The following is a 9,521-nucleotide window of genomic DNA, read 5'->3' as shown; positions in this document are numbered from 1 at the left end:
TTGTTTCTACTGTTCTGACGAGAAATATTAGTACAGTATATCGACTGTACATAATCTAATTGGCTCTTCAACAGTAAATTAAAGGCAGATGGTGATTAGCACCCTTGTCATGTTGAATCAATCATATTATACTGTCTACAGTATTAGGAGGACTCAAACTCAAAAAGCGGTGTAATACGTTTCCTTAATTAAAATTAAATCTTGACGAGATGAGTTTTCACAAGTCACTGTTGAACAGATATGCACCGCCACTAAATTTGTTGTTGCATTTATTACCCAACCAACCAGTAGACATAAAACACAGCACAACGACAAACGTCTTAATCGATTAATCAATCAATCGAAGTTTGGGTCAGAAAGTTAGTGTGTGTGCTGAACATCATGCATCCTGAAAACTGAACAACATCCTCTCATGTTTTTCTGTTTATTCCCTTACTCCCTTTGGTTTTCCTCATCGTTCTCCTTTTTCTACATCCTGTTTATGTTTTTTAAATACCTAGAGGTGACACCGATTTTAACATTCTTACTGTAGAGAATTTGAACAACTTTCCTGGGAACATCCTGTTTTCAATTTTGCAGGAATTGGCTGGGGGGGGGATAAAATAACCATTGTAAAATGCTTTTTTTTTTTTTCTGCTCACACTATCAGCAGGTTTTGTGGACTTCCGAGGATATCGTAGTGGTTAAAAAAAAAAGGAGACTTTTTTATGACATTAGCTATCTTAACAATAGAATATTGATTATGTGGACAGGCCCATTTTGTTTGTAACACATTACTTACTGTATTTTGTTGATTTCCTCACTCTACTCTGTCCTCAGCAACTGTATGTCATGTCTTTTAATCATTTTTTAAAACTGCAACTGATTTTAGTAGAGATGCACCTATATCAATGACATTATTATGTCTGTATGCATGTACTCCAGCGGCCTCGCGAGGACTATAAATTATAGCGAAGATTTATTGTCATAGCCCCCCTAAAACCACTGTTCAGCCCCCCTAAAAAATATTGGTCTCCAAAAAAAAAAAAAAAAAAAAAAGATGAAAGGTGAGAACTAAGCTAAAATTGTTACAGATTCAATTCCATACCAACCATCCTCAGAGGTTGTATGACACACATTGACAATTGTGAGGTGCAGAGCATCACACGTAAAAATGAAGAAAGAAGAAAAACAAGCCTTAAACCATCAGAAAGAGTTTGTTCGTACGTCATTTTGCAGTGTCACATATGTATTTCTGTCCCATCTCTGGTGTCAGGTACGATTCTATGCTGCACTTTTGCACCCTCTCCCTCCTTCTGCCACTTCCTGCCTCCAGCACTTGTTCACAACCTGCTGTGGCGCTACTGACTCTGTCACACAGGAACAGAGGGAGGAAAGGGTGATAATGCTCGAAGGAACGGTGGGAAATGCACAAAGATTACTCATCATCATTTAGAACTACATACAGCATTATTTGAAAGAATTAGAATACTAAATTATACAGTGGAACCTTAAAGGTGAAAGACAATCTGTTCTGTGGCAGCTTCAGATCAATGACACCCACAAGAGAATTGTCAATAAGGTTGCGGCGTATCCAATTCACAGTAAAACACATAATTTAACATTAAGCGCAAAAGTGTATCATACTGTAAAATACAAAAAATAAATAAATCAATACATAAAACACTCTACTGTCGATAAGATGGTTGCAGATAACGTTGGCAATTGACCCAGCTATGCTGACTCACAGACTTAAACTCCTCACTCAACGCCGTGTCATCGCTAGTTTTTGGGTGACTTTTGCATCATAATTTAGTTTAGTAATTTAGTAATTTAGTTTTGTCACTTTCCAAATGGTATTCCAAACTTTGGGCATTTACATTTTGGTGTTGCACTGCTCTTCGTCAATCAGTCAGTTCGTTAATTAGGATATTTTTTACCTTTTGAATGTGTTTTGAGGTTATCTTTTTCATGTAGTAGTAACTTTTAGGAGATAAATGATAATTACTAAAATTATTGCCATGATTAATGTTCAGTTTTGTCAAGAAATCTTTAAGAATAGTTTTTTTTCCCCCCAACATTTAGTGTGTGTGCGCAAAGTGTGCATATTGTTCCAGTGGCTTAAAAAAATATTAAATGTACTCCTTTGGAATAAAACCTCTGGCTTGTTTTAGAGGAACAGTTAGTCCATCTCTGTTATTGTGTTTTAATGCGGTACTTGGAGATCCAAATTTTATTTTTTTTTCAGGTGGAACTCAGAGTAAAAAGTTTGACAACCACTGGGATGAACATTTTAACTTTGAATGCCATACATTCTTACTTGCTGGTGAATGTGACTTGCTTTGTTTAGCAACTACCTCTTGATGGTCTAAAACTGACATTTTTGGGGAAAAAAATGCTGTTGGTAAAAACATTTCTGAAACACAGCATAGGTTACTTTAGACTGACCTTTATGAAAAGTTTTTTTTTTTTTTTTTATCCTGTCCTGAGCCATGTTAATGAATTATTTTTTTCAAATAGCACTGACATGTTGACAAACACAACAAGGAGAGTCAAATACACCTTTTAGAAATATCGCTGTATCTTTAATTTGGTGGTGAAGGACACTTCTACGCCAGACGGATTTCTCGTCTCTTCTACCCGAAACCTATGGATATGGTTTACTGCAAGAGGAGCAGGGAAGGAGCAAAGGGAGGTGAGTAGTATCTCAGTACATGTCCCTGTGTTATAGAGGCCAGTGTAAACACACATGTCCTTCCTGTAACTGTGTCATAAATAGCCTGAACCATGCATGTTGCCACTTGGAAGTTACACATGGGATACAGCTGTGATATACAGCTGGCTTCAGCTGGCCTACCCCAAGAGATGTATGAAAACGTGCGCGCGCACACACGCACACAAATATTTTCCCTCATCTAGCTCACACACACAGACACACACAACAACAACAACAACCTCACTACTACCCCAGGGGTGCTGTTAGTGCGAACACACAACGTTACACACCAGAAGGGTCATTCTACCTTTAAAGCCTGGAGAGACATTGAATAGGGAAACTGCGTGTGTGTTCGTGTGTTTCAATAATACCAAACATTTGCACTGAATATTCATGCAGGTCTCATTCACAACGTCTGCAAATGCACCTGTAGGTGGCATCATTATCACGTGCGAAGGAACTAATGGGTGCTAAAGCTTGCTGATTTACAACTGAAGTTGCTCTGTGATCCTTCACGCCAAAATGTTAATGCGCCTTACACAAAAAGCTTGTGAGTGAGTGAGAGATGTTTTTGTTTTTTCAATTCCAGACAACACAGTAAATCTACAGCGCTGCATAAAACCAAAAATGAGATGAAATATAATTATTTATGACAACCAGGTGCTTCAGTAAAACCTCTGTTCTGAAACCCAGGGTGCGTTCCAAGGTAATTGAGGCCCTCTACTGAACTACAATTATTCATGCGCGTGTGTGCACGTGCACGAGTATATTAGGGACTAAAGACAGGATGAAAGCACAGAAGTCTGTTTGTGGTTTAATCCCCCTCATAGGTCACTTGGGGTCATAAACTGGGGCATAATTGATAATGTGCGTGGAACAGGAGAATTTCAGGTTACTAATCTGTCTCCACGTGTATGCATGCAAGCTATCATACAAACAAGATACCCACAGGCAGACAAGTAGTATTTACTGCACTAGAGTATATGCACAAAAGCATCGTTGCACCTGGCAGGAAATTGGAAAATTAGATGAAATACAGTATATACTCTGTTCAGTGTCAGGGGATTGTTGCCCATTTATTTTATATTTTGTTTCGAGTCACAAAAAGGTTATCATGTGGAAGTCATACCTGGGAGGGATGTTTTACAAATGATTTGTGCCTGTGGAGCCAGATATTAATGGAGCGATGTTATATATGTTTGTGTTGTGGCTGAAGAGCACTACCAAACTATGACTCACTTTTTCATCAATCAGCCAACAGGTGGAGCTATTCCACACGAGATGAACAAAAACAAAGCACGTGCCATTGTGAGGCCTGAGAGCAGTTTGTTACAAGTGTGTCACATGAAAAGCTGGGATCACATGCAGCACAAGTGGCATCTTCACTGTTATATTCTGTGCTTTGTTATACCGGATTGTAATGTATTGACAGACCGTGTTAAGAACATCATTGGAGGTGAGGGGTGTGCATCGGCAGCGGTTTTCCCAAAGTAAACGCAACCACATGTTTGTGAGGAGCACCTTGAAACTGACCAGATGACTGATGCTTATTTCCGATGGAAAGACAAACGTCATTAGTTACGCACAAGAAATACAGCAAACAGTACACTGAAACGAAAGTACATTTCTTGTTAAAGACAATTTGTACAGTACATATGTCATAGTGATGCCATAGTTTTAACATCTAAAAGTCTCTCTTAGGTTTGATATTTCTTTGTGTTTTTACAGTCTGTGTGTCTGCGTGTGAACTTGTCGGAGAGTTGCTCGTCTGCTTCCTGTCGAGGTTGCCTTGAGCAAGGCACTGTCCCCAGCCTCAAGCTCTCGAGGTGTAGCTTCTCCCATCTGCTCTGTTGTTGTTGTCGTCTTCCCTGGCTGGGCGTGGCCGACCTACGTCTGTGCCGCATCGATTCCTCCTCCTCTCCCACCTGAACTACAACGCTGCTGATTACCACTCACCTCTGCTGCAGCTCAATTACCGGGTGTCATTCTCCACTCTTCACCCGTTTGTTGATTATCCTCCAGCGGTAACCAGCCTTTTTTGTTGTGTGCACGCCCCACTCTTTGTATCCATCTGATTTTTGCTCACCTGTTTCTTTGTCCTCAGTGCCCTGCTATATGTTTCCTTTTTTGTTTTTTTGGGGTTTTTCTTTTTGCTCCACACTCTACCAGCCATCTTTTCCTCCCTGGAAGCCTGAGAGGTTTTCCCCTCACCTCGTCCTTTGACTTTTTTTCATTAATTAAAGACTGTTTTGGTTCAGTCTGGTTTGTGGATCCAGTTTTGTTTCCTAAGCTTCGGTAAAACACGTTCGTTCACCCAAAATTGCGATGCGAACACTGACAAAGAGAGAAATGCCTAGAAGGCACGGTAGCCTCAAGGCCGAAAATTGATTTCTAGAATGCCGAAGTGGGCAAAACAAGAGGTGGTTGGTTTTAGGTGAAGGTTACAAAGAGGCAGATAGAAACAATAGTATGTTTTTAATAAATGTGAGAATCTGAAGACTTATTAATTAAGACTTAATAAACAGTTCTCCTCTTGAGTATCAGGTTTGTTCTAACCTTGAATTTGTACATTTACAGCCGAGACACTTTTAACTAACTGATAAAGCAATGCCCCTAATTTGAGGATTTAATTGAAAACGCGAATCACCAGCTGTTTAGCTGTTCACGTGCTCTATAAATGGTTTCTTTAAGGACATTTGTGACATAATCATTCTTCTCACCACATGCACATTATGTGGTTCTGTCAATGAGTGTGGGTCAGGGTGCCAGATCGCACACTTGTGTATTGTTTGGGAGCACATTCACTTATCGGGAGTAAGAAAGGAATCGTTTATGGTGTTTTGTGAGCAGCAGGAACGCTTATAGGGCCGCAGTGTTCCGGATCACCATTAACATTGCACAAATCTGTCTGGGAAATGGAGTCATAAGACTGTGAAACTACAAAATGTGTGACTGATTATGGTTATGGGGGCACTTTGGGAAACTAATGCAGTCACAAAAAGTGACCATTTTGCAGCGGGACAACGATTATTGGTCTCTCTGAAGTGGCCCATGCGTGAGAGGGCAAGCCAGGCGAGAGAAAGGATCATCTCGTCCCAAACGGAAGGGAAAGTATCAAAATCTTACGTACATGAACAGAGATTAAATGAAAATTGACAGACGTTACAATTGTACCTAATTTTGATGTGTTGACCTGTAGACTTCCCGGTGGAATCGTAAGTTCACTCCTGTCTGTTAGAATTGCTATTGATTTATTTAAAGTTGCACACGTCATCATACAGTACCTAACATTGGCTGCTAGCTTACTCTCATGAATTGTTGTGCTCAATAGCAGGTTACAGAAGTAGTGAAGATTGTCATTCTATTCAAAATTGTATATATCATCAAAACGTTAGTATTTCCCTGTGTGGCTGTTGTTTAGCGTGAAACAGACAATTTTTTTTGAAGTTGTAGCTTTTGTCAAGTGGGACGGTCACCAGCTCGTGCTGTGCTCATAAGCCTCCAAAGCTCACGTCAGTGTGGTCGGATAGCTCAGCGTTTAGTGCTGCTCAACTTTGAAGCCAGTGACGACTGTGTTTAATTCTTCTGCAGACCCCCGTCAGAAAACATTTGTGTATACTTTTCATTTTGCTGTCTTATATATATATTTTTGGCGGCACGGCGGACGACTGGTTAGAGCGTCAGCCTCACAGTTCTGAGGACCCGGGTTCAATCCCCGGCCCCGACTGTGTGGAGTTTGCATGTTCTCCCTGTGCCTGCGTGGGTTTTCTCCGGGCACTCCGGTTTCCTCCCACATCCCAAAAACATGCATAAATCGGAGACTCTAAATTGCCTGTAGGTGTGCATGTGAGTGCGAATGGTTGTCTGTTTGTATGTGCCCTGCGATTGGCTGGCAACCAGTTCAGGGTGTACCCCGCCTCCTGCCCGATGATAGCTGGGATAGGCTCCAGCACGCCTGCGACCCTAGTGAGGATAAGCGGCTCAGAAAATGGATATATATTTTTTTTTGCTCTGTGAATCATCATCATTGAATAGCCTTGGAAATATATCGGCAGAGGTGCTTCAGTACTGATTTATACTGTTTATAAATTATCCAGTGTAGAATTATACAGTGTTTTATTGCATATTCAAGTACACTTGAAAGTACATTTAGGTTTAAAGTACAATTGAAGCATCCATTTGTGGTGAGAAAATCACACCAAAATGCAGATTTATAGCTTTAGTCTGTACAGAAAATAACTGAAGAGTTCCATACAGTTCAATTACTGAATAGCATACACACAAAAACGCAAAGCTACATGTAAGCGAACACTCACGCAGATGTCCAATCAATACTGCAGAACCCAACCACCTGTTCCATACACAATCTGCGCACAAACATAGTTAGTTACATGCAAGGTTTGCATTGTTAAAGCAAGCTGATTTGCTACCATTGTGAGAGGAAATTAGCATACCAAGGATGGGATCAAATGAGCTCGGTACAGCTTGAATCATAAATTGCAGACTGAGCGAACGTGCCGGCGCAAATGGATTGTAGTTCAAATCAATATTAATCGAAAAAGTAGGCGTCACAATGTTTTTGGGGTTGTTTAGTTCACATTTAGCTTTCCCACTACGTGCCTCATTTTCCCATTGAATACTATGATGGCTTAACATTTGGACAGGAATCTAAAAGTCAAAGTTTTGGTGGTATTGGTATGATCGTTCATCATAAAGTATTAAAAGCCTTATACAGTAACCAGGGGTGTATATAAATGGACCGCATGTGCACTGAAAATAATAAAAGCGCACCAGATTCAAGTGTCTCACTGCATTTGTTAACCAAAACCAAGCATGTGGCTTCTTTTTTTTTTTTTTTTTTTTTTTTTTTTAATTGCTCAATATGGGCTGAAATATGTGCCACCAGAGACTGAATTTGAATCATTTATATCAATTTGAATTGCTAAACTTTAATAATTGCATTTTTTTAAAAAAACATTTAAAATAACATAATTTGAATGTTTTGTTTAATTTGAAACATTAATTTGAAATTGAATGTTGTCGTTTGGAGCTGAAGTCCAATTAACTTAAAAGTGAATACAAGCTTGTTTTATCCCCAGTGAAAATTTCAAATTATATATTTTGCCAATCAGTTTGATCATTTCCGATTCAGTTTGACAAATTCAATTTCAAATGAGCTGTGTCAGACATCCGGGTACTTTAGGAACAGCAATCGATCGGAGATAGACAAATCTCCTCTTTTGTTTTTGAGCATGTGACATAGGGCCTCCCCGGAAAGTCAAATCTTCTAACCAGCTACAGTATTTTAACCTTGATACCATCTTTCCTTAACCTTTGTGGAATGCGTCACATGGTCAGAAAGAGATTAAAAAGGTGCTTTCTTTTGAACATCGGATCGGAGATTTAGGCCCAAAATTACTCATCTGTACTTTAAAAAGAGTCAACTCACTTTTGTGGTGGTGGAAAATGATGATCGGGTACAAGCAGACAAACACACACAAACTCACAAACACACACGTTCACACACATACTTGCATGCACAAAGTGTGCAGGATCAATGAGCAAGAACAGACACAATCGAACAGCTTTGCTCTTCGTCATCGAGTTAGCTCCTCACAATGAGTCAGAAGGGACGTGTCGGCCGGCGTGTGGTGTGAAGCAATCAACAGTTCTTATGCTGTCAAATGCTCTGGAAGAGATCAATACAACAGCTTGAATGTCCATTTTGGTCTGTAATTGAGTGATTTATGCCAGTAATTCATGGTCTGAATCTGAAAGCCATAACAATGTGATGGGGATGAATACATTTTGTAAAACAGTGTGTCCAGTTATGAATTCTAAATGATCCCTGCAAACACTTGAGCAAGAGCTGATGAAGATAATGCCCATTGGTGGATTTTACATTGCTGTTTTGTTCACAATAATTTGGTCCAAAGAACAGTGTTGGATTATAAAATACCTCTGTTAGAAATCAAGTTGCAGTAAGGCGTAACATTGTTTTATGCAGTACAATCATGCAATTAATAGTCTTTTAAGACAACCCGTGGCTCGAGAGAGGTTTACAGTTTGTGAATTAATGATAGAACGCATGTATGGAATAGAATAATCCATTGGCTTCTCTGCCCATGCAAACTCGAGTATTCTGCAGGAAGATGTCTAGAAGTCTGGCCCCACACATGTCCTTTATTTGCCCTCTGTAACAATTACAGCTGTACATTGTATTATTTTTTTCACTAGCGCAATAGCTGATTTCTTTGTGTGACTAAGAGCAAAACGAATCCATTCATCCATGAGAACCTAACATCCAGTAATTGTTTTGAACTGTGGAAGACATGCAAACCTATCATAGAAAGACTCGGAGGTTTGCGATCATTTTTGGGCGTTGCTATAATCCAAGGGCTTGTCCATGCCAGCAGTTGTGACACTTTTTTACTAGCCTGTAATCAATCTTATCCAAGCAGCAATTGCTAAACGTTATCCCGCGGTCTCAAAAAGGGGAGGAGGTCAGCAGTAGCCTGTTGAATATCAAATAATGCCCTGAATAAAACAGAATAGAGTTTGTGAGACGTTTACCAGGACTTGTTATGTTTGATACTCAGATAGCAGATCTCCAAATGGATTACACATGGAGGAAATCTTGGTAAATAACCTTTCTCATCACAACTTGTTTCATTCTGTCTGGTGCAGCTGGCTTCACATGACAGTACTTAAAGTAATCTCCTTCAGGGAGATACAGCAGCGACAAACCAGATAGTGTGATTACAGAGTCGAGTTTGGTTAGGACCATTGCCTATAATCACTTTATATTCATCTTCCTTTATTTGAG

Source organism: Phycodurus eques, chromosome 4, assembly GCF_024500275.1.
Source record: "Phycodurus eques isolate BA_2022a chromosome 4, UOR_Pequ_1.1, whole genome shotgun sequence".
Lineage (NCBI taxonomy): Eukaryota > Metazoa > Chordata > Actinopteri > Syngnathiformes > Syngnathidae > Phycodurus > Phycodurus eques.
The sequence above is the reverse complement of the archived record's forward strand: the minus strand, read 5'-3'. Positions refer to the sequence as shown.